This window comes from Falco peregrinus, chromosome Z (assembly GCF_023634155.1).
Source record: "Falco peregrinus isolate bFalPer1 chromosome Z, bFalPer1.pri, whole genome shotgun sequence".
In the NCBI taxonomy this organism is placed as follows: domain Eukaryota; kingdom Metazoa; phylum Chordata; class Aves; order Falconiformes; family Falconidae; genus Falco; species Falco peregrinus.
This window is the reverse complement of record NC_073739.1, coordinates 75,051,964-75,076,349: the sequence shown is the minus strand read 5'-3', so window position 1 is coordinate 75,076,349 and position 24,386 is coordinate 75,051,964. Positions and strand designations below refer to the sequence as shown.

The 24,386-nt window shown below is 52.6% G+C and overlaps 1 protein-coding gene across 2 annotated transcripts in view; it reads left to right on the top strand.

Annotated features, from left to right (window-relative positions):
• Nucleotides 1-3,223: 3,223 nt before the first annotated feature.
• The window catches only part of CNTFR (ciliary neurotrophic factor receptor), a 209,866-nt gene continuing 188,703 nt past the window's right edge, over nt 3,224-24,386 (top strand). Inside the window, exon 1 of one of the 2 annotated variants that reach the window (XM_055791562.1) lies at nt 3,224-3,388. The gene's annotated coding sequence lies outside the window, so the exon portion shown is untranslated. Of the gene's footprint in view, nt 3,403-24,386 lie in introns of both variants that reach the window. The other variant, XM_055791561.1, reaches the window with a different exon arrangement.

The following is a 24,386-nucleotide window of genomic DNA, read 5'->3' as shown; positions in this document are numbered from 1 at the left end:
AGCTCTCCTGATGGTTGAATAATCTGTGAGTAATTTAGTCAGATGTTCGCCACGAATCAAATAAATGGTTTGGAAAGACACTGGCTCAGACTCTTACCCAGCTTTGGGGTACGACCACGCAAGTGCTGTCCCCTGAGCTTTGGCCCCAGGCATTCAAGAGATCTGTGTTGCTTTACAATTGGCCAAGTCCAGCTTAAAAAGTTCAGGATCTGACCATGGCTCAGCTCTACCATACTCTCGCCACGCAGCTGTGAAGCATCCGTTCTGCTTAGGGTACCACTGCTGCTGGAGGCAGGTGGATGGCATGTAAAGGGGTAGAGTGACATCTTTAGTGATAGTCTCCTGGTCGAACATGAATGTATGGGCTTGTGACAAGTCCCCTGTTTTCTCCAGGTGGCTCCCACTGTGATACAGTGGGTGGGAAAAGCAGCCCACGGTGATGGCCTGATGTTGGCTCATAAGTTAGTGGAGACTCATTTCCCTAGGTCCAGCTCTCTTCCTGGACCTACTGGTGCTGCAGCATCTTTCCATCCCTGTCCCCATGAAAACACCTGCTCTCCTGACACATTTCCCAGTGGCATCTGAGAGCTGCTGCTCCTTGCACAGCTCATACTCCTCTTTTTTTCAGCCCTGATCCTAGCTGGCAGCAGGGCTGGAGGGATGAAGAGGTAGAAAAAAAAGTTAGGATTTTCTTTCCTTTTCTTCCATTTTCTGACTATTTCAATCTGGTCCAGAGTCTCTAGGCAGGAGGATCATTTTGCAGCTCTGCTGCGACCTGCTGAACACCCTTGGACACGTCCTTTCTCTGCTTTTAGTTTTCCCTCCTGTTTTTTCAGGATCTGCTATTAACTATCACAAATTCCCCCAGAGACCCAACATGCTGTTTATTCCTCATGGATAAACCCAGTAGCAATAAACAGATAATTTACTGTGGACCTTCATTGGAGACAAAACATCATTATTTCCATCTGATTAATAGTGGCTTCAGTAGCATCAATGAAAAACTAGACGAAACCTGGCTTCCGCTCAGCCCCCTTCCTCTGCTTGTGTGACATTGTGTGGGGTCAGAACTGCAGGGAGAGGTGGTATCTTTAATTTGGTCAAGATATATCTAGTTGGAACAAGAGATTGGCTTTTGTAGGTTTGCCCAAAGATTGCCGTTTGGGGGGGGGGGGGGGGGGGGGCATTGCCTTAAGAGGAAGAAAGTGTTGTTGTTGCTGTTACTACTGTTGTTTTCTGCAGAGCAAGAGAAGTCCTGGGATGCCAGGGGAAGTGGGAACATGCTAATGGGAATATTTCTCCCAACTCCTCTCTGCAGAGTTTTCTCACATGCGTTGTTTCCTGAGTCACAGGGGTTTGTGCTGGGAATGCTTGGATATCTGGAAACTGAAACAGCCCTTACTGCTGACCTGAATGTTGACGTCCAGGGAGCAGTACTCCAACCTTGCCACAGCCCCAAGGTGCGGGCCAAGGCAAAGACTCCATAATGAATTGTAGGGGTCCACAGGGCTCCTGAGAAAGCCCCTGTCAGCATCAGTCTCTGCCCTTCACTGGCACCTAGCCCACGGCAGCGAACAGGCTATTTCTCCATGGGCATTTGTCTCTTCCAGGCTGGGGAAACCTCGGTATGTATCTGCACTCTGGCAGCCAAGCGGGGGATGTGTCTGGGAAGGGCTATTCCCTCCAGACCCCTCCTCGCCCCATGGCAGCTCCCCGCCAGTGCTACTGTGGTGCTTTTCCCCACATTCCCCCCTAGACGTGTCCAATCATCTGTGCAGGTGGCAGGAGTTGTGGGGAGGCGGGAGCCCTTTCAGGGGTGCCTTCTCGTCAGCCTCCTGCCCACACTGCCCCTCTTTGCCCTGAGGCTGCTCGGCTGTCCTTGCTCACCCTCCCCTTTGGCTCCCACTCGTTTGGCCTCACTGCTGCTTTAATTTTAGCAATTCCTTGGAAAGAGTCATTTTCCATAACTCAGCTCGGAGCGAAGCCCTCTGCCTGCCAGCTCTGCCTTCTCACACGTGTTGCTGGCGTGCCCCAGCAGCACACGCCTGCACCTGCCCAGCCAGGCCTGCCTGTCCCAGCCCTTTGCACACCAAAGCCTCACACCCGGCTCCCCTCCCCGCTTGGCACGTTTCAGCCTGGCACTCCCAATTCCATTGTGCTGGAGCGGGTGCCCTGGCCTGGCAGACCTGGCCCGGCTGCATAGCCACCCCTGCAGCGTCTGCCTTGTCAGAAGTCACTGTGCACTGCAGAAGGGGATGTCTGCTGCCTTCGCCCTGCAGACCCCCCACATGTGTGACTGCCCCCGGTCTTTACCTGCGATGGGAAATGAGGCGGCCCCACGCCATGGGGGACCCCACTGCCATGGGGGTGCGATGGATGGGCAGGGTGGGTTTGTTCGGCGTGCACCAGCAAGTTGCATTTGAGTGGGAAAGGTGGGTGCACGTGTGGGCAGGCTGCCTCGCTTGTGCACTGGTTCTGCAAGAGGGTGTGGGGGCCCAGCCGTGTGTGTGTTGGGTGTTCAGTTGTGCAGGGGGGGGGGTGTGTGTGCAAGGGGTGAGTGCGGTGCCTTCCTTTCAGCCTGCTTCTGCGTGTGGTGCTTTCGTTGTGCACTCCGAGAGAGTGCTTCTGCAAGGATGTGCACGGTGGCATGCATGGGAATGCTAGTGCAGTGCCTTCGTTTGGGTCTGCATCTCTTAATGGTGGTGGTGGGAGTGTGCGGAGGGTGCATTGTGCAAGACAGTGTGTGCGTGGCTCCATGTGTGCGGGGCACGTGGGAGTGTGCGTGTGCATGCAGGGGGCTGCGAGCATGCTGCCTTCACTCGGGTCTGCGTCTCGGAGGAGGTGGGGGGACTTGCAGTGTGCCCCTGACCCATGTACGCAGGGACCGTGTGGTGCACGGTGTGTGAGTGTGTGTGCGTGGCTCCGTGCTTGCGGCGCTTTCACGAGTGTGCTCCGCCGTGTGCGTGTGCAAGGGCGGCGGGGGGGAGGCGGGGGGGACGGGGGGGGGGCGGGCGTGTACGTGTGTGCGGTGCCTCCCTCCGGCTCCGCATCCGCGGGGAGGTGGGGGGTGGGGGGCTGCGTGTCCGCAAGGGCGTGTGCCAGGGCGCGTGTGCAAGGGCTCACGCGTGGTCGGTGGCGGCCGCGCCGGGGGGGGCGCGGGGTGTGCGTGTCCGTGCGGGCGTGGGGCGGGTGCGCGCGGCGGGGCCGGGAGCGCGTCCGCGGCGCTGTGCCGGGGGGTGCGGGCTGAGCTCATCGCTGGCTCCCCGGCGCTCCTTACCAGTGGCTTCTGCGGTCACATGGGTTATGTGCTGGAGTTTAAAAGAGCTTATAGCCCCCGAGCCGGTGCAGAAGCAGCCGGTGGTTGCATGGGGTAGTGCCGGGAGCGCCGGTGAGGAGGGCGCCGTGAGTACCGGGCGGCCGGGGCCGGAGGGCGGGGCGGGGCTCCCCCCACCGCGGGACGGGGGAGGCGGCGGGCGGGGGTCAGCGGAGGCGAGCCCCGGTGAGCCCCGGTGCCCGCCGCCGAAGCGCCGCTGGGAGACGAAAAGGGGGGGGGGGGGGGGGGGTCAGCGGGATCGCTCGCGTCCCCCCGCCCCGCCCGTGCTGCCGCCCGCCCCGCCGCCCGCCCCGCACCCGCGCACCTTTCCCCGCGCGCCCGCGTAGCCCGCGCGCCGCCCCCCGCGCCACCGGGGCACGGGCGAAGCCCGCGAGGAAACAATTCGGGCGACTTCGGTGCTCCGCCGCGCGCGCGGGGGGGGGGGGGGGGGGCGGGCGACGGGACGGGGCCGCGGGGCTGGGGCGGCACCGCACCCCGCGGGGCAGCGGGGCCGCGGCGGGGGAGCGCGGCGGGACCCCCCTCCCGGCCGGGCGGGCATCGCGGGCGGCACCAGGTTGGAGCTGGGGAGGGATGACCCCGCTGCATTGCATGAGCCGGGCTGCAGCCGAGGTGGCTCTTTGTAAACGGGAGCCCGTGGGTTTGCTGGGCGGGAGAGCAGACCTTTTCTTCGTTTCTCCAAAGGCGCAACCTGCCCTTTCCTCTGTTGTGGCAGTGCCGATATTTTTTTTTTTTTCTTCTTTTTCTTTTTCTTTTTTTTCTTGAGGGGGTGGTGTGATTTTATAAAAAAAGCGCCTGCATGGCGCTTCTGTGAAACTGCTGTCCCTGGGCTAGGCAGTTCATCCCGAGCATGAGTACGAGGGCTGCTTTCCAGAATTGCATAATGCTCACCGATCCCTTTGCTGCACAAACTCACTGACATTTCCAGATCTTGGTGACTTCCCCCACCGCAATCTTAAAACCAGATTGGGACTCCAACCAGTGCGTGAGCTAATTTTTGCTGCCTTCGCTGGGGACAGAACCTGGTCTGCGTGTTTCGGCTTCCCTGGGTCCTCTGGCAGTTGTTTCCTGATCTGCTAAACTTTTTTGGTATAAAGATCAGCACTTCTCCTTCACTCTCTTAGAAAGCCCCTTTCTTTCCCACCCTGTGCTTCTAGACAATGTATAGGGTCTGTACAGAGCGCAGGTTGCAGAAGGGGGACTGCCTGTGAAGCTAGTTGATTTCTTTTTCACGTCTCTTTGTGTTTTAATTTGTGGGATAGTCGAGGAGGTCCTTTCCTCAGATTGCTTTTTGCTCAGGAACTTGCTGAGTTCTACTAGGATTTTGCTAATTTAACTCTGACTGTGCACACTCTCAGTGCACGCCTGTTTACCTCTGTGAGGGACGGGACCTGCAGACGCTGCTGCTGGTCCTGCTGGCTGTGTGTGCCGGCAGCGAGGCAGAGACCACTGGCTGCTTCCTGCGAAACACACGAATCTGTGGGAGCAGCCGTTCTTGCTCCGTGCCCCTCCATGAGGAGCTAGAGCTTTGCCGTGATGGCTGGAGGTGTGCAAGGGATGCTTGTGTCTGACCGGGCATCTTGCTGGGATCAGGTCCTGGCACCAGGGCTCACTGAGGAGGGTGGACTTTTCCAAGACAGGCTGTGCTGTGGAAATGAAAGCCCGGTGCCTAGCAGACTTCTTTGCAACAGCCCTTTAGGATAACTTCATCAGAGCCTGTTGTCAGAGCAGGCCAAGCCACGATCTGATGATTGTGCGTTATCTTTTGTCTGATTTACCCCAAAAGGACCTGATCCTGCCAAAGTGCTGCATCCCTGTCCCCATGGAAGGTGCTTAGCGCACCTCCTGGGGGACTTGGGAGGGAAGAAGCCCTGTATCAGAGTGTCGGGGCCACAAAGCTTGTGATACACATACATGTGCAAATAACTGCAGCGGAGGCTCAGCTTTTGGAGATGTGGCCAACTCTCCGAAGCCAGCAGCAGGAGTTTTATGGGTGCGAGCCCCAGCTCCTGGCCACTGTTGGTTAATTCCCTGGCAGGCCAGAGGAATGCATCCTGCTCCAGCTCGGGCTGGGGCTGGGTGTGCGCCTGGGGAGCCTGTCTCTCGGCTCTGTCGTTTATTATTGCTGCTGCTGCCATTATGCCTGACAGATGGGAGTTGCTGAGTAATGTGCTGTTTGTGTGTAAATATCCGAGTGCTCACAGCTGAGCTCACGCCTGCGACTTTGCAGGAAGCCGTCTCAGCACCTTTCCCCTGTGAAGACCTGGGAGCGCAAAGGCATCCTTCTGTGGGGACCTTCCCACTGCTCCCAGCAGCTTTAGCCTTTGCTCTCCGCTGCTTTCCTGCAAGCGAGAAGCCTCCATCCTCTCGGGTTAACACAGAGGCCCTGCTGCTTTCCTGAGTGTGAGTCAGGGGTGGGAAAGGGCTCTGCATGTGTGTGTGTGCATGCATGCATGTGTGTGTGCACACCTTCTTAGGCACCAAGGCACAGTTGCTTCCAAGGGTCCTTCTCCTAGGCAGAAAGAGTTTCAAGGACTTTGTGTATTTTGATAGAGACGGTCATGCATAACTAGGAAAGACGGTTTATTTTGGGTTGGTCTGGGGTTTTTTTGCCTACCTACTCAGCCCCAAGCTCCCCTTAATTTCATCCCATTACTGCTGAAGATGCTGAATTATTCCTTCCCATATCATTTTCATCCCATTTGCAGATTAGCATCTGACTGCTTCTGTCAGTACTTGCTCAGCCCAGCTAGACTGATCGCAGCTCTTCTAATCTCCCCTTGTAAATCAATCCCTTCTGCCTCCTGATCATTTTTGTCGCTCGTTTTTCTGAAATCCCTCCAATTTGTCCATTTTGTGTCAGTGACGTATGCCTGGCCCTAAACATGATGTATACCAGGCATGGCAGCGTGAGGGAAGGACACCTTCTCCCCTCCCACCCCGCTGGGGCTTGTGATGCTTTGTCAGCACTGAACTGAGTTACTTCCCCATTATTCTAAGCTATAGTCCCTGCTCGGTGTTGCAGAAGAAAGCAGCATACCCAGGTCAGTGCCCTGGGGAGAGTTTTCTCCAAATTTTGGTGATGAGTTTTTTAGGTTTGCTTGCATGCTGCCAGCACAAGCTGGAAGGGGCTGGTGCTGTAGGTGCTCTCGGTGGAGTCTCCCCACAAGAACCAATTGTTGAATGAGGAGGGATGAGCAAAATAAGGGAGGGCAAGCTGCATCAAGGCTGCTGGGGAAATGGGGAAACTGAGGTGCATGCCTGGGCTCAATGTACATTTCCTGTGCTGACATCCAGTGTGTGCCTCTTGTTTAGGTGCTCTGTGTGCGGGGTCTGGTCCTAGTTGCACCCATTAGTATTGCAGCCAGCATGGGCATTTTTTCAGGAGATGCTGGATCTTGTCACTGGTCAGAGCAGGCTGGCAGGCAGGGATGCTGTGTTCTGGGCTGGTTTTGTGCATTGCTTCTCATGCTAATGGCCAGAGCTTGATGCCACAGGTGCTGTCATGGGGAGGAAACAGGGACTTTGTGCAAAGGCAGTGGTGTCTTTTATTCATGCACTTAAGTTTTGTCATCCTGAGCTCCTAGCAGCGAGCGTTCCCATTCCCTGGAAGGGCCGTGCCCTTCCAAGGACCATCTATTTTTAGGAGGAGTTGTATTCTGGACAGTGTCCACTGCAGATACTCTCTGCCTCCTCCTCTTGGCCCCTCGCCAGGGACAGCACTCGGGCTATCTGCCGGCGGGGCAGATCTTCCTGAGGCGTGACAGGGGTGGCACCGTGCCGGGCACGGGGACACTCGGGGGGCTATTGGTGCCTCGAGGGTGCTCGGGAGCACCAGAAGGCTCACGCTGCCCTTCACCTGAACTGTTGGAAACGGCACTGAATTGTGCTATAGGCAGCAGGAGGACACGGTGCCGGCTTGACTGTAGGATGGGTGAGGGCCGGCACTGCCTGGGCCAGGTGGTACCCGGTGCCGGTCTGTTCGCCAGGATGACACTAGGGGGCACGAGATCTGCTGGAATCCCTTTGTCGGGGATGGGGACGGAGGATGCAGAGCTGCTCTTGACCCTTCAAGCCCGTACATCATCCCCCCTGCACGTTTTGCAGGAACCCGAGTGTTAAACCACAAGGGCCGCCCCGGGTAAGTCGTCCTGCGGCGGGGGCAGGACGCGGCTCCGGCTGGATGGCGCATCCCGCAGGAGCAGCGCGAGCGAGGATGGGAGCGCCCAGCCGCAAACATCTCCGGAGGGAGCGAGGGGGAGATGGACGCGGCCGGAATGCCAGGGAGTCTCCGGGGGGTTCGGGAAATCCAGGAAAACACCTAGCATGGTTTTAATGCCCCTCCGGAGGCATTGTCCAGGACGGGGATTAAGTTAGGTGCAGGGCTGGCTTTCAAGATGCAGTGTGTCATGGTTTCATTTTCTGCTGGATGTAAAGTTCACGCATGGTGTCTCCTCAGGGTCATGTTTTCCCAAAGCAGCAGAAACTTTAGAGTCTGATTTAAAGAATGGTTCTGATCGATTCAAAACGTGTGTGTGTGTGTATATATATATTATACATATGTATCCATGTATATATCTGGGTAGGGTGCAAAGAATGTGTTTTTGAAAGTATGTTTATGCATTTCTGCTTACATTCAGCTGTAATATTGTCTTCTGTCCTTAAAATCTATTATTCCAGCTGTGAATGTGTGTATCTATATTAAAACACTGTATACTGGAGTCTCTCTCTCTTGTTATAAAAAAACTCGTGAAAAGCAAATAAAGAGACATTGTTCTTATAGCAGGCTTGGAAGGACTCAATATTTATCTTCTATGAATTTTGATAGTTTTTGTTCAGCATGTTTGCAGTTATGATGGTGGGTGGTGGGTTTTTTTGCCTATCTACTTAAAATTTTGTGCTAGTGGAAAAATGAAAACATTCAGATCGTTTCCGTTTATTCATTACTTAATGAAAACAGAAATCAAGCTTCTGGATTGAAATGTTGATGCTTGATAACATTCTGGAATATTAATTTCTAAACATTTTTTTTAATGCCTCCTGTTGCCAGATACCAGGCTCCTTTGCTGGAGCCCTGCTTCTTGTGCAAGCCCCCAGGACACTGACATATCACAAATACTCCAGTTCTCCTAGAAAAGGCTTTGCTGACTGTTGTTGAAAGTAGCAATAGGATGGCTAGAAATGGGAGATCAGAGGAGGATGACGCTGCTGCGTCAGTGCATTTGCTTTGTGCCTCTGATGGCGGTTTTGTGTCTGACCGTGTGGGTGCGTGCCTGTGTGGATGCGAGGGGCACTTCCCCAGCTGATGTATGAGCCAGGGCTGAGGACCAGGAGTTTATTTCAAAATGCCTTGTGAAGTGGAAGGAGGTCCAAGAAGAAATGCCAAGTCTACTTTTATCAGTCAATTAGGGATCGTATCCAAAGGCGTGATGTGGCTTGAAGAGGAGAGGGTGATTTGTCTGAAGGTGTTACCTAATTAGAGGGTATCATCAGGGCTCTAATTAGCCGTGACACCCTAAAGATGTCATCCAAGCCCTCTTGAGGCACCACTGATGCCGCGGCATGGCTGTGAACTGTCTTGGGCAGTGTGGCCATCCATGGCTGGGGCTGCCACCCTCCAGCTCCAGTCCAGATGCTGGCACTGGAAGAAGCTGTTTTCCTTCAGGTGACTGGTGATGCCCTCTGGGGCTGCTGCCAGGATCGAGTGATTTTTGTAAAGTCGCAGAATGAAAGGAAAGCTGCAGCACTTGGAAGAATTAACACTGATGCCCATTACGTGGGAAATCTCTCACTCTTCCCCACGGGGATTGCTTTCTGCTGCTCCCTGCTCAGTGGAGGCTGGAGGAGGAAGGCTGTAAAGGTTTGCAATAAATGATGCTGTACTGTAGTCATGGCTGCATTTGCAGCAGCTGGTGGAGGGATCATGACCCCTCTCTGAGCATTGCCTTACAGACGGGGGATCAACTGAAATCTGGCTAGCCCAGACCTGGTTGCATTTAAATACTATGCAACACCCCCTGTGAGGGGGGAATTAGTGGGGCTAGTGGTGTAAGAAGTGGTGGGTGAGAGGGAGAGGCTGCAGGGGGACCTCTGGCCCAATGCTGGGAGCAACTGTGCAGCCTGGACCTCCGCTGGCCCAAACCCAGGTGGTGGCTGGTTTGTTGACACCGAGAGGAGGGATGGGTGGCTGCTCCAGGACCACTCTCACTCCTTCCTTTTTATCCAGCAAGTCAATTGGTATTTACTGAGTCAGTTCACTCTGCCCCATGAGGAGAGGACAGCAGGAGTTGTCCATTCCCACCAGTGGTGCTAAGAGCCAGTAGGAGCCAGGTGGAGCCAGGGAGTTGGCTGGTGGATTAATGTGGAGAGCAGAGCTCATTGTCATTTCCAGCATGTGTAAGCAAAAGCATCCTCTCTTCTATCAGGGCTGAGGTCCTCACCACTGTGACAGCCCTCTGAATTGTCAGGAGGGTTTGAATCCAGTCCCTCAGCACCCAAATGCCCCCCTAAGGAGGGGAGGAAGGAGCTACTGTTATTCCTGCTTCCATGGGAAGAGAAGGAGGTCCCTGGGGAGAGACAGGGTCAGATGCATGTTTCATCAGTGCTGTGAGCAGCCTCAGTCTGCAGAGGGACTGGTGGCCAGCTTTGCTTTTGTAGGTAGTATCACAAGCCCCCTAAATTAAACACACAACCAGGCACATCCCTATGCTAGCCATTACCAGAGGGATGCGCCTGCTTTTAATTATGTGGGTGTTAAACCAGTGAATGCCTTTTGTTCACAAAGTTGCAGCCTGGTATTTTCCTACTTCGCGTGGTCTCTGGTGTCTTTCCCAGTCTCTGGAGCACGGGTGAGAATAACCTGGGAGACTGGAGGTAGTAACTTGGTAGGACTGTCTTGGCCATACGGGGCTGACCCACCCAGCTATCCCTACTCCATATTGCCATGGCTTGCTAGTGCTGCAGGGGGACACTACATTTTGGGGTACTGTGGTGCCATGTTATAGGTGATGGATGGGGAGGTAGAGAAGGTAGCTGCTTTTTGTCGACTACATCTTCTTTGCTTGAAAAATAGCTTCTTTTGGGGTGACCACTAAGGCTACATGCTTTGCAAATGCCCAGCAGCACAGCTATGGATGAACCAGGCTGATCCCTGCCCAAATCCCATGCAGGCACAGCAGCTATTGCATGCTGCGTGGGATCATCTGTGAGAGGTGTAAAGCTCCCTTTGCTGGACTTTTTCAAGATGATCAATGCAGAAGGGGGGATCTGCTGCTGCTGCTTGCCTGCCTGTTTGGAGAAGGCAGGCTGGGCTGGGTTCCTTGGGGCCAGGCGTGAGCATTCACTTGTGAAATTAAACAATATTACATATAATAAAACAACCTTGTGTCTACTTGGAAAATAGGTGTACTCTCTGCACCATGGTCCTTTTGTCCATGCTCTAAAAAATGTCGATGGTAATGAGGACACATCCCCTCCTGTGGTTAGAGCATGATTCTCGGATGCAAAGGGCAGGCAGCCTGTGCCAGACTTTGCCAATGTGTGATTTGCCTTCCTTTGTGCATCTGAACTAAAGGCTTGAAAAATAAATACATTAAGAAGAAAGAGAGAGAACAAAATGCTGCTGCTGCTCTGAGATTTGATCAAAAAAAGCTCTGTCCAGTCCTCCGGGCTTCTCACTTAGCAAAGAGCTCTAGAAATAACAGCGTTATGGCAAGGGTGCACCCTCAAATAACTATAAACAAATAAAATTGCAGGGGGGGCGGGGGGCAGTTTTGTTCCGGAGGCACCTGGACAGAGTGCATTTTGGATTGTTTTGCTCCCCAAAGGGTGAGTTATTCTCACTCCCTGAATATGAGGCCCTTCAAAGCTGCCTGAGACGGCTCGGCTTTGACATCCATGCCTTGGCATGGTAAATGCGTGTATTGGTGGGAGGCTGTTTGATTTGAAAACCTGGCTGGGGGGGGTGGGAGAAGTTGCACTGAACAGCGGCCGCTGTTTTTCACAGCTCTCTTGTGCTGCGATTCAGAGCGGTTTCCTCTTGCCTTGTAGCCCGAACATGTGCGGGGCGGCCGATTCCCCACACGTGTTGCACAGACACGTTTCCGTGCAGGCTCTTTGTGCCTGCCCACCTATTTGCAGCTGGGGGAGCTGAAGCTGCTTTTTCTTGTGATTCATAAAAAAGTCTCTCTCTCTGGATAGAATTGTCTGTGCTTTTATTGACCTGGTTCCAGGAACGACAAGAGGCTTTTCCGTCTCCTGGATGCATGATTTCTGCAAGGGCTCTGGAGCAGGGGCCAGCTCTTGCTGCTGGTGTGTTTCCAGTCCTCCTAACGTGATTAGTTTGACAGGCCCATTGGGTATGTTGGTGAGTCTAGTTTTCATTTCATGCATGAAAGTAAGTGCTGTGACAGGGCACAGAGCATCGGCTAATGCTGAAATCTTTGCAGCAGGGAGCATATTGGCTGGACAATATTTCTGGCCATGCCAAAGAAGTGCTATACCACCTGGCAGAAGCCCCTTTCTCTTTTGATGGGGCATTTCTGTAATATCCCAACTATTAGGATGGTGGGATATAGAAAGGCTTCCCCTTTTCGGCTGCAGTTGGTGTTACTTTGCCAGGAGAAGATACAGTCTGAGCTCCATGAAACCCTAGTGTTGCAGGACATCCCAAGCATGCACCTGGGGTTTCCCAATGGAAGTTTCCATCCTTTAGAAGTCCAGCAAGCTGCCACCAACCATTTCCCATCCGCACACCCTGCCTGCTGGGCTCTGGTTTGGTGCACGTTGCCCTCTCCCAGCGGTGCTAAGACACACCAAGTTCTTGGGGCTTGTTTAGGTGGGATGAGGACTGCCAGGGGGATAACTGATGCTCCATATCCCTACTCTGCATAGTGCTTTTTGCTGTATAGACACATCTGCTGCACCCCAGCCCACTTTGCTTTGGATCAGTGACTTCAGGTTCACCCTAGCTTGTCTCCTTTGCAAAGCAAGGATGAAGAAAAACTTCTCCAACAGCCATGGTGGGTCCTTGACTTCAAGGGCAATATGGTATTTATGCTTCCTAGTATTGGCACATCTTTATCTGCAGTCAGGCTAGCAGTTCTGGGGTATTTTCCCGGTAGGGATGCCTTATGCACAAGGGAGAGCCAGTTGTGCACTGATGGGCTTGCTGTCTCCCCAGGGCTGGCAGAGGGAGAAAGGAGAAGATGATGTAACTTGTCCAGGTCTGAGGTGTCAACGGCAAGGAAATGGGTTGATGATTTTGACTTCCCCTTTTACAACAAGGAATTGGGATGGTCTGACCTGCCTTTGGGTCTAGGACCCAAACAAGAGGTTCAGTTTATTGCACATCTGCATTTAGGTTTGGAGGGTTCCACACGGCTACTTGCTGTACCAGGGTCAGCCTTTTACCTTGCCACCACCTGGGGTTGCAGGAAAGCCCCAGAGCAGAGCTGGTTGCAGAAAACCAGATTTCTTGAGCTGCTCACAGCTTGTGCCAGCTGCAGGACACGTTAGTAAATACTGTGTGTAGACCAAAGCAGGGCATCCGGCTCTCTGTGCAGCACTGTGTGGTTATCTGTTTGTTTCCAGTTCTTCTGGCACCTAAACCCCTGAGACGACATTTAAAAGCTTTACGTTTTTCCTCTCTTGCCAGTTCCACATCAAATTTGCTGAGTTGTCAAGCTGAAGATGCTTTTCTTCTAAGTGCTGGCCCTGCAACAGCTCACCCTGCTCCACCCCTGCCTTGCAGGAGTCCAGCTGGGTTCCTCCTGCTTCTGCCGTCACTGTCAGTAACGTGTGGGGGCTGGAGCAAGAGCTCTGTTGGTGGATGTGTGAAGAGAAACAGATTTTAGCTTCCTTTTTTGCCTGTTGCTCAAGCCATGCTGGAGTCAGCTGGCGGTGGGTGTTCAAAACCAGCAGAACCAGGGTTTGTACTGGAAAAGAGGTGCTGGGATGGATTGGGCAATGGTAAGGACTTAAATGCAATGCCCTCCTCCTCCTCAAGGCTGCATTTGACCTAGTTCTTAGTGGTGAGTGTCTGTGTGATGAGCTGGTGGGTTCTCAGCAGACTGCCAGGAGGCTGGGCATCTGCCTTGAGACAACCAGGACGATTGACACTAATCAGTGGCTCATCTGCTGGATTTCAACAAGTAAGGAGAGTGCTTGTCCGTGTGTGGTGAGTAAATTGCTCTCTTGTCCCCAGAGGCTGTCATTCTAGTGCTTTGCCATGCTCCGCTGGCAGGGAGCGGCACCAGAGGATGCCTCTGTTGCTGCTGTCTGCCTTGGGGACAAGCACAGACACGTGTCTCCAGCGGGAAGTCAGCTTGGGGAGAGGAGATTCCTCCCCAGAACGTGCATTTGCAAGCTCTGGTGTGTCATAGTCTCTCCCAGACAATCACAACCTTCTGCCACCATGTGAGCTGAGCTCAGCACCTGTTTCCTGGTGTAAGAAGGCAATGGTGTCACCTCTGCTCCGGTGCTGCTGGTGCAGAGAGTCAGGGTTGGCAGCAGGTGCTGGATCTGGAGCCATCCCTTGGTCCCAGCATCAGCAGCCAGCTACAGCTTTAGCCCTCAGAGTGCTCTGGGGGGCTTTGTCCAGTATGGTTTTTAAAACAATCGATTCCTCTTGTGCAAGCCTGGTCCCTGACCAGGCCTGATGATAATGTCAGTCAGAGCCAGCTGTACTTTACTGGCTTTTGCCAGGTTCTCACCTCCCACTTTATACCCACCAGACCCTGCATGGTGTCTGTTGGGAGCTGTCTCAGCTGTCTATGAGCAGCATTTTCCAGGAGGGATGGCAGTTCAGAGGATACCACATAACTCAGTAGGGTGACGCCAGTTTAACTTGGCTGATGGCCCTTTTGCAGCTCTGGCACTAGCCACCATACCCATGGAGGACACCAAGCAGCTGCTAGACAGCAGACACCTGCATCTTGGCTTTTAAGGGCAGAGTCAGCACATGTGGATGGAGCATGGCTGTGGCACAAGCAATTACAGTGTTGACTTCAACAGCCAGAAGCCAGAGGTTACTGCTGTCACCCAGGTTAGGAGATGGAGGAATTTAATTATCATTCTAACTTCTTCCAGAAGTAGCTCGGATGTCTCAGCAACACACAGCTTTCTAAAATTGACAAGAGGGAAGAAAAACACAGGACCTCTCCTTTTGCTGAGTTGTGGCCAATTAACCCTTTTAGCCATACTGTGCCCAGATGGTGTGACCAGGCTCCCTGGGGCTCTGGATCATCTCTCTGAAGACACTCTTGGGCACAGCCATGACCACAGAGCAGCAGGCAGCACCTCCTCCCTTCTGCAGAGGTGAGATCTGCCCTATGTAGAGCCTCTGCCTTGGTAGTGCAGGGTTTCAAAGCGCTGCCTGCTCACTGTTGTCCCCCTGCAATTGCTGCTGCGGACATTAATTTTTCCCAGATTTCTGCTTCCCTTTGAATATCTCTGCTATGGATCATTTTCCTTGCATGTGTTAGCTGGTATTTTCCCAAAGCTGAGTCTTGTGCTATTTCCTGCCTGTCTTTCTACGATTTCTCTTGCTCCCTCTTCTGTTATCCTTACATCCACCTTGGTCTTTGCTTCTGCTCACTTTAGAGGAGACTATTTGCGTATCTTGTTCCAAAAAGTTGTAAGAATTGAAGAACTGGCCATTTAAAGATGAGAAATCCTGCCAACCTGCATGTTGCTTAGCACATTCCCAGCTGGAGAAAAGTGACTCAAGTCCCACGATAGCCAGGGTGGCAGGATAAATCAGGTGTTTTGGGGGTGTGGAGAGCCCTGCAAGGAAGGAGGGGCTGCAGGGCAGGTGTTGGCAGTGATTTGCAAGGGCTGTGAGGTGATGCTTCTGGCTGCAGCAGTGGATGGAGGTTAGCTGGGAGCCCCTGTAATGGGGGGTCTGAAGGACCAAGAGGCAACGGGTGAGTAAGGGTGAGGCTGTGAGGCCAGGCTGGGTAAAAGGGGTGTTTTCTCTGTGGTGATGTAGCTGGGGTTTCATGCTGAGGAGAGTGGGTGGGTAGGTGGTAGTCTTAAAAACTAGTTGGCTTGTCCTTTAGCTGTGTTTTTCCACAATTCTCTGTAGCTTCCCAAGTGCAAATTTACTTTAGGCTTGGAGTCACCTCTGTGTAATCTATTCCTCTTAACTGTGGGCTGCTGCTCAAGCTGAGGCTGTATGTGGACTGTGTGATAACTTTTTTTGTGTGGCTCCTTGTTTAGGTCTTGCCTCATTAATTGCTAGTTGTAGTTTTTTATCTCTTCCAGCAGCTGCTCGTTTGTCTTCCCTGAAGGAGAGGGAGGTTGCAGTAAGTGGGACAGGATTGCTACAAATCCCCTGGGCCGCACAGTGTGCCCTGAGCTGGGGACAGAGCATCCCAAGTGTCGGGTCCTCTTGCTTTGCCCTAGTTCTCATGCAGATGATTGTGCTGTGGCACCTCCAAAGGGGGCTGGGCAGCCCTGTTTGCAGGAGGCGGCAGAAACAGGGAGGTTTACAAGAGGACGGAGTGGAAGGGGTGGCTTTTCCATCTGGACCGATGAGCCCCTTTGTGCACCCCTTTTTTAGATCTTGCCTGCCTTGTACATACACTTCATCACAGTAGTGGGACAATGCTGCTTTTCCCAAAGCCTGGTGCCCGGGGGCCATCACCTTGTGCTACAAGCTTAGGGGCCAGACAGCAGCTCAAAGACTAAATATATCTGCTGCTGTAGCTCTTGGCTTCTATAAAAGTAAATCTTACAGAGGTAACTTTTTGCTGTGCAATTGTTTGGGCAGGTTCTACTGCCATTTCCACTGAGATAGCATTTGGCTAACACAGCCAAACATGAGTGGAACAGGCCTGGAGCTGTACAGAAAGTGATTAAGATAAGGCAGGGTTATGATTTGCCTGTCTGATCCTGAAGATTTGTGCATTATTTAGTGTCTGTAGCAGGAGGTCAGCAGCCTCCTGATAATTTTCATTAGATTAGTCGGGCAGGATAATCACCTGCTCAGAAAAAAACAACTTGACACTGTCTGTACAATAGTTGGGGTTTAACTGAAAATAAATAGTCTTGTAATTACAAGGACATTGTCAAGGTCAAGAGGATCAAAGATTCACTTTCTTTTTTCCTCTGGTATGTTTACAGAGATCCTGCAATTCTTTCTGAGATTTTTTTTTTTTTTCCTCCCTTAAATTCAAATCAAGAGCTTCAAAGCTCTTAAAGGAAATTCAACACTTCCACAGCAGTGGACGTGAGTGGTGTTGCAATAGCCAAGTGTTGCTTATGCCCTGCTGCAGCTGAGTGACCCCATGCTAATAAGCAGGGCACTCACTAGCAAGCTGGGAGTGCGTGCCGCCAGCCAAGCAGACCTAACCGGGACAGAGATGCTCTTCCCTCATCATCTGTGCTAATTGTGGGATGGATCTAGCCCAGATCCTGACAGCCAGATGGGAAAAGCTACTCTTTACACTTCATACTCTAGGAAATCTCCCTGTTTCTGCCACCTCCTGCAAACAGGGCTGTCCACCCCCTTTGGAGGTGCCACGGGAGAACGAGGACAAAGCAAGGGGACTTAACACTGGGCGTCCTGAGCCCAGCCTGTGCATTGCTCCCTGCTAATGTGGCAGAGGGTATCCCTCCTTGAGAGCAATCAGCCAAGCACAAGTGCCACCCTGTTGAAATGAGAGCATGCATTAGCTCCTGGGGGTGACTGGGCTGCTGTCTTCAGAGAGCCCAGGAAGGAGGAGGTGGGAATGAAGCTGGTGCCCTAATTGGTAGCGATGGGCTCTGCAAAGTGGGCTCTGCTAAGGAAGCAAATAAGATATTAAAGCTGGGGTTGGTGCTTGTGCACTGCTAATGTACCTGCCCTTTTCCACCCTAGAAGTGGCTGTGCTTGCTATTTATCTTCCTCAATTGCATACAAAAATAAAATCTGGAGGGATCTTTACAAGCTTCTAATCTGGCTGGCTGTAGGACTGATGCTTGCAGGGTGAGATCTGGGCACAGCTTGCAGGTGCTCAGAGTGGGTTCAGAGCTGGTAGTGCACAAAGTGATAGAGAGCTTGCTGTGTCCATGCTGGGTCCTGTGGTTCCTCGGCAGAAATTTGCAATGGCAGGTAGCCTTGCTTTGAACCAAGCAGTCCACACCACTGTATGGGGGAAGTGCTCAGCTTGCTGTCCTGAGGTCAGCTGTGAGCCAGGAGAGCTGCTGGCTGTGCAGGGAGGCTTCAAACCTGGTAACCTATATGGCAGAAGAGCCAGTGTTTGCATGCTTGTGCCAGCTGTGCATGTCTCTGCCATGGAAAAAATGAGCTGCTGATGTGGCCACATGAGCTAGTTAGTGTGTTGAGCACTTGCTGCTCTTGAGTTTTGTTTTGACCAGTCTAATGGCCCATAAGTGGGGATTCTCATCAGCAGAGCTGGTGCGTCTTGTGCTCAGCCTATCTTCACTGGGAATCTGTTGCTCTCATTCCCTGTCACAGGCTATGACAGATGCCTGAGGGCAAGCAAGGGCACAGCTTGGCCTGATGTGCCAAGTGACTGATGGTGTGTTCTGATCACTGGTGCCGTGCATCTGTGGCAGGTGCACAGGTGCTCCCTTGCTCTTCCTCCATGGGAGACAGGAGGAGAGGGGGCTGCCTTAACAGCTTTGAAAGCAAAATGATTTCAGGGCTGGATTCCCCCTCCCCAGCCCACATCATCTCCCCTCTTTCTCTTTTTTGCTTGACAGAAAAAGCATAACTTGTCTTTAATTGGTGCTTTGTGCCTGTCTCCTGCCAGAACTCAGAGGAGAGGGGACTGGCTGGATCAAAATGATTCAAAGTTGGGAAGCTGTTATATGTCTGGCCTGCCTGTTTAAAACAACAACGAAAATATCAAATTTTATTCCCCTCCCCAGTTGTAAGCCAATTCCTTGTGCACCAGAAAAGCAAAGCAGCAGATGCTGTTGTAAGGCCTCCTCAGAAGACACCCCACCAGAGAAGACCGATTGATGCAGGGAGCGTGCAGCTGAGCACTGGCGAGACAGCACACCACATGCTTGACCTTCTGCTGAGCATGGGGTTTGGAGCATCTAATTGGCATGTTTGTGTAAGGGTTCAGACAGTTTTGTGATCTTAGCGATAACACATACTGGACAAATGCATCAGGGATCAGGTGGGGAAGTGCTCTGTACTCCCTGAGCAGCATTCTGGCAGCAGGGTGAGCAGACCTGTCTGTGCTGCTTGTTTGGTGATGCTTCCTATGAAAGCAGGGCAGAAGCAGGGTTAAAGCAGTGCCCCTGGCTCTCTTGGGAGGGTCCCTTCAAGTGCTCTGTCTTGGTTTCCATCTATGATGATATGAGGCCAGGTAGTGTCTCCTGAGTTGGGGGTGGTAGGGGGTCCATGCCCTTGTGCTGTTTTCAAGCTCTAACTCTTGGCAGAAAACAGCACGAGGCCAGCACTCTTAAGACCTGCAGGAGCCTCTGCAGGCTGGGCTCGCCCTGGTCTTTGCAGAGCAAAAGGAAATAGTTTGCAACCTGTGGCTTTTGTGCATGGCTGAGCACTCGTCCTTCAAGTGGCTCCAGCTCCTCTCCTGGACTTCTAGTGCTGGTTGTTCCAGCCCTGCTTGTTGGGGTGGTTGGGTCGAACCCTTCCTGGGAGATAAGGGCATGGACTAGGTGTCCCCCTGAAGCCCCTTCCAGCTGGATCTGTCCCAATGCCAAGGGGGCAGCAAGAAAGTCAATTGCTTGTATTTGTTTTGTCTGTACTGTGGAGTTTGCAGGTGCTTTTGTCCTTTCCCAGCCAGAGAGGAAGGCTTCTTCTGTTTGGGGGCATGGCCTAGCCCTGCTGGACTGTGCTTCTAGCTCTCTGCCTTGCACAAGCACAGGTAGCTTTTGATACAGACTAGCCCTGGTGCGTATCGGGCAGAAAAAATGGAAGTGATAAGTGCCTTCACAGCAGTTGCTTGTTCACTTCTGAGGCATCAGAGCAAACCTGGTGCTGGGGCAGTGCCTCTGTAGGTGTTTCTGGGGCTCCTTGTCAGATGATAGGAGCAAAGCATAAAGTGGCTTGTCTGCGAATGTTAGACTGTTCTGTGGGTAGCTTGGAGAGCCTTGCTACGGGTGGTTAGCTGTGTTTTCCTTTTGGGGGGGGAGGAAAGGGGATCCTGGAAAGGGGCTTGGAGGAGCATGCAAAAGAGAGGAGTATTTGCAGCTGGAGGCTGGCGAGATATGAGCAGGGCCCATTTGCCCAAAGAAAGGCAGCTGCAGTGGTGTGCACATGAGAAAGTGGGAGCCTGGAGGAGCTGAGTGCAGCTGGAGGGGCAGAGTGGTGTTGCAGTTCATGTCATTGGGCCAGGGGGGTACTGTGGTGAGCAGGGATGGTGAGAATGGGAGTCTAGTTGCCGTAGAGGCATCTAGAGAAAGAACAGTGAAATTGCCTTGTGCTGGGCTGAATTGGAAGTGACAGCCAGGTCTCCATGTGGAGATGTCAGAGTGATACTGCTACGACTTACTGCACGCAGCCACCAAAGGGATGTGGGTGGGGAGTCTTTAGTGTTTGGTAGGTGCTTGCGTACAGAGGACGGGGAGTGGGCTGAAGCTGAGTCCTGGCTGGTCTGATGCAAGTCCAGAGTCGCTTTCCTGTCTGTTGCAAATGGTGCTGTTACAGTGACCTTAACCCACTCCTGAGCCAGGCAAGGAGGTGAAATGCCATCTGTGAGAGACCAAAGCCCTGATGAGCTGCACATGCTGTGAGAGGTGGGGATGTTTAGATTGTGGACAGGGCTGGATGCCCAAAGGAGGAGGTGTTTAAGGGAAGCAGACCCTTGGGGATTTTTCCTTATCATATTTTCTATGGGAGCTTTGGACCCTCTTACAGGAGGGAAGAAAAAACAAATAGCAGCTCCATCACAGTAATATCCTGATTTTTCCAAATCATCTTGTCCAAGACTGTCTGCACTCTCCATGTAGGATTTTTCTTCACTTTTTTGGGGACTGCTCCAGCCATCCTCCCTCAGGGGTGGTCTCTCCCATCCACAGCCCTTCTTGAGGCCACTTGGAGCGTTTCCCAGCTTGCTCTCCACTCTGGGCTGAGCAAGGCGTTGATGGTCTAGATTGGTCTTGCCTCTGAATTGGTAGTCTATCCAGCAGATCACTATTTCAGACCCTCCCCAGAGTGGGCTGTGTTGATCTGCAAGTGTGGGAGAAGCCAGCAGCCGCTTTTGTGGGCCAGTTCTCTCCTATTTTTAGCTTCAGGTCTGCAGTCGCAGGGCTTCTGCCCTATCATGCTGACAGCTGTAGCTCTCCTCCTTGGAGATGTCTGGAGGAGAGCAGGGCAAGGTGCTCTAACCTGGTAGTTTAAGGAGTAATCCGATAAGTTTTTTCAGCTTTTCCTTCTGACCCTCCTTCTACCTAAGCTTTAGTTACTGCTTTCTTGCCTGTGGAAAATAACTGGTATGTACCTATTCTTAAGTTCCTGAGGAGTCTTAATCTTATTTCTAGGCTGGAAATACCATACTCCATTGTGCAGAAATTGAGGGCTGCAGTAATTCCAGCACTGCGCTGTAGCCTGCAGGAGCAGCCCACTGCTTCCCAGGGGCATGCTTTATTGGTATCTCCTTGTTAGTGCTGCCAGATGCGTGATGGACAGTGGCTTCTCTGCCCTGAGTCTGGAGACAGGCTATGGGGACAGAGGGAAATGAGCTGGAGTGATGCCCTCCAGTGAAGGAGGTTGGGCTGGGAGCTTTTTGCATGGCACCTTGCCCTGGGGACCAATCTTCTGCTCCTTCAGCCTAATGGGAGTTCAACCTGCTGCAAGCTCTTGCTGTTTGTGCCTTTCCAGGTGGAGAAGGTGCAGGGGGCAGTGGAGGGGATGGCCCCTTAGTGCGTTTCTCTTCTCCATCAGTGGGATTCAAAGCTGGGGTGGGAGTCCCTCTTGCAGAGGTAAACGGGGAGCCCCAATTGCCCCTCTTCCCAAGGCTCCCAAGTGTGTTAATGACCTGTAATGGGACGGGTTGTGTTAGCCTATTAAGCCCCAATGGGGTTCCTTTTCAACTTGAAAGTGTGAGGAATTTCGCTCAACCATGTTAAAACATTTCCACCCCCTTTAATAGCTTCATGCATTGATTTAACCCTATGGCAGCTGGGGTTGTTTGGTGTAAAAAGCCATCTGGCTCTCCCCAGTCTCCTGTCCTGCCTTCATGCAGCAGCTTTGGCCAACATTTGCATTTCTGGGGGATCTTATTAGCAGAAGGGCTGCTCTAGCTCTTGCCTTTGCAGTCCTCACAGTGGCTGGCTTGACAGAGCTGGTATGGGAAGCAATTTTCCTTCCATCGCACCAAGCATGGTCTTGCTTTGCTGCTTTTAATGAGAGTAATTTTGCCCTGGCTTCTATCAGCCGCAGCCCACCTGTGCTGCCAATTACACTGGCGGATTTGGTGTGACCTGTGGAGCTGGGATCAGGGTGTCCGAGGTTTAAGTGTTTCTGAGCTGCAAGGTGTGAAAAATCTCACCAGTGTTGAAACAGAGGGGTGGGGGAGCAGCTTTCGGGGTTATGAGAGACCTAAGGACATGCCCGTATCAGGTGCTGTTGATCTCTGGGGAATTTAGAGAATCAAGGGCTTGCTAATTGCAGGTGCATTGCCAGCATGTTGGGAAAGAAATTCTCCTTAATCACAGGCTGTGTCTCCAAGTATTTTTTTTTTTTTTTAATAAGTTAAATGTGTATTGTAACACCTTGGTGCCTGGGTAGGCTGGGAAGGCTATGCATGTGGACCTGAAGTGTGTGCCTGTATGCAAACATACTGACAGGGCTCTGCTGGAGCGAGGGTGGCGGTTCTGCTGCATAAACACAATGCATCTGTCACAGATTTCCCATTTCTGGGGAAGCTGGCATGCAGGCCAGCATGTGCCTCGCTTGTGCTGACCCAGGCACCGTGCAAGATTAGCTTTCTGCAGTCTCCACGTAGCTGTGACTTCCTTCTGGCTGGTGGCTGATGCTCGGATTTGTTCCTGCCTCCTTGTGAAAACTGTTGTTATTGTCACGGTTTCAGTCATTGCAGGGCAGGTTTGAAGGAGAATATTGGCTGGGCTTGGGAGAAGGGGGGAATCCAGGTGTCTGGGCCCCCCAACCACCCCGCAGGGTAGGTAGCCCATATCCTTTGCTGCCTCAGGTGGAAGACAGTGGTAGAAGTGTGGAAATTGGAGTAGCTGGGTGATTGCAATGCCAGGGAGCCTTTTCCTGGGGATTGATGCCTGTGCTGGTATTTCTGCACCAATGATCATCCCCTGTGTACAAATACGCTGATATCTGAGGTGTACATTTAAAGTTTTGATTGTTTTGAGATGCTTTGCTAGGGCCCAGCATCTGAGGGCTGGGAGAAGACGCAGCATTCTGGAGGGTGGCTGGGCACTGCAGTGACTTTGTAGGTGCTGTGGTCCTGTCTTGGTGCAGGGCAGGAGGCACAGTCTATGGGGAGAGTGATCTCTGGCAGCATGGCTGCATGTAAGGTATCTCACAGTAATAACAACTTGTGTCGACTCTTACAATGTCGAGGTTTCTCATTCAGGGAGCAGAGCACTAGCAAGTGGTGCTCAAAAGGCTGTGCACGAGGGTACTTGGTGAATTTTAGGGCAGAAGCTGTGCTGGCTCTTGCTCTGTGTGTGGGTCAGCGGTCTCCTTGGTGTGTCATTCAAGAGCACTGTGCTTTGTAATTAATACCCCTGCAATTAGGTGCAGGGAGCAGCTCCAGATTTTGAAGGTGGGGCAACTGGAGGGACAGCTGCAAATGAATGAAGAGGTGTTTGCAGGCTGTGTCCTCACAGTGGGGAGAGCACTAGGGGGGCGGAAATTGATGCACTTTGAAGAAATGCAAAGATGCTGGTGATGAAATGAAGGTTAGCTTCTATTTCAAAGGCTTAGACCTTCTCTGGACACCCTGGCATAGCCTGGTCTGGGTCTGTTCTTTCTTGGCAAGGATATACTTGTAAATGTAAGTGCTGGCCTGGGTGACCTTCTGTGTCTGGCTGTTGGAGGAAATGTGCTGAGCTGAAACAAGCATTTCCAGAGCTGATCTCTCAAGCTTGGGATGTGTTGATCTTCCTGCTGAGAAGCTGGGGTTGGCAGCAGGGCTGCTGTCCTTCTCAAGTGCCTGGGCTTGTTCCCAGCCCAGGCCCATCACACCACTTGTGGTAGGAGCTTGCTTCTGACTCTGAAGGTCAAATGGCTTGCAGCGGGGTGACAAAGGAGCCCTTGATCTGAAAGCGAGATTGTTCTTGTGCCTCGCCCCAGGAGGGGTCTCATGGGCTGGGATGCGTGCTGGCTGAAAGGAATGCTTAAAATGTTCTTTCTTTGCTCCTGTCAAAAGCCCTTGCAAATGCGAATCAAAATATCTGCCCCAGTGCTTTCCTGCTGCATACGCTTCAGGCTGGCTTATTCCCTGAGAATGGCTTGATCTGTACAGCCAAATGTCTTGGGGTCCTGTCCCTGACAGCAGACAGTAGTGGACATGCAAGGAAAGGCATAAGAACAGGGTGAGCATGCACTGTGTAGCTCCAGACTTTGACAGCTTATGGCTCAAACGCTTTCAGCCGGAAGTAAGGATATTTTCTTTTCCTCCTCTGCTATGAATTTGTCCAACTGTATAGATTCAAGAAAACAAGTCTTGATCACCGGCACAATCCTCCAGCCTGGAGTCACACCGCTCTGCTACACTTCTTGTGAAGGGCTGGTCCTTTCTGAGTTAGGGACCTGCTGCCCGCTGGGTTTTTTTCTGTCTCCTGCTGTGGGGACTTGGGTGCTGTCAGGGGCTGAGTGGGAGGCTCGAACCTCTTGCTCCACCAGTGCGAAGACTATGCTTGTGTACCTCCAGCCCTGCAGCTGCAAGGTATCTTCCAGGAGGGCTCTCTGCTACGAGGAGTCTCATACAATGTTGTGCACCCCACCTCATGCTGCATCCCTTCTCTGTCTGGCCATGCCTTGTCAGGTGTCTCCAGGCACAAGTTTCATGCTGCGCCACAGTCCAGTTGCACACTGCTGGTGCCGATGTGTGATAGCTGAAAGATCAGCTCGTTTCTGCAGGGAGGCAGCGGCTGCAGT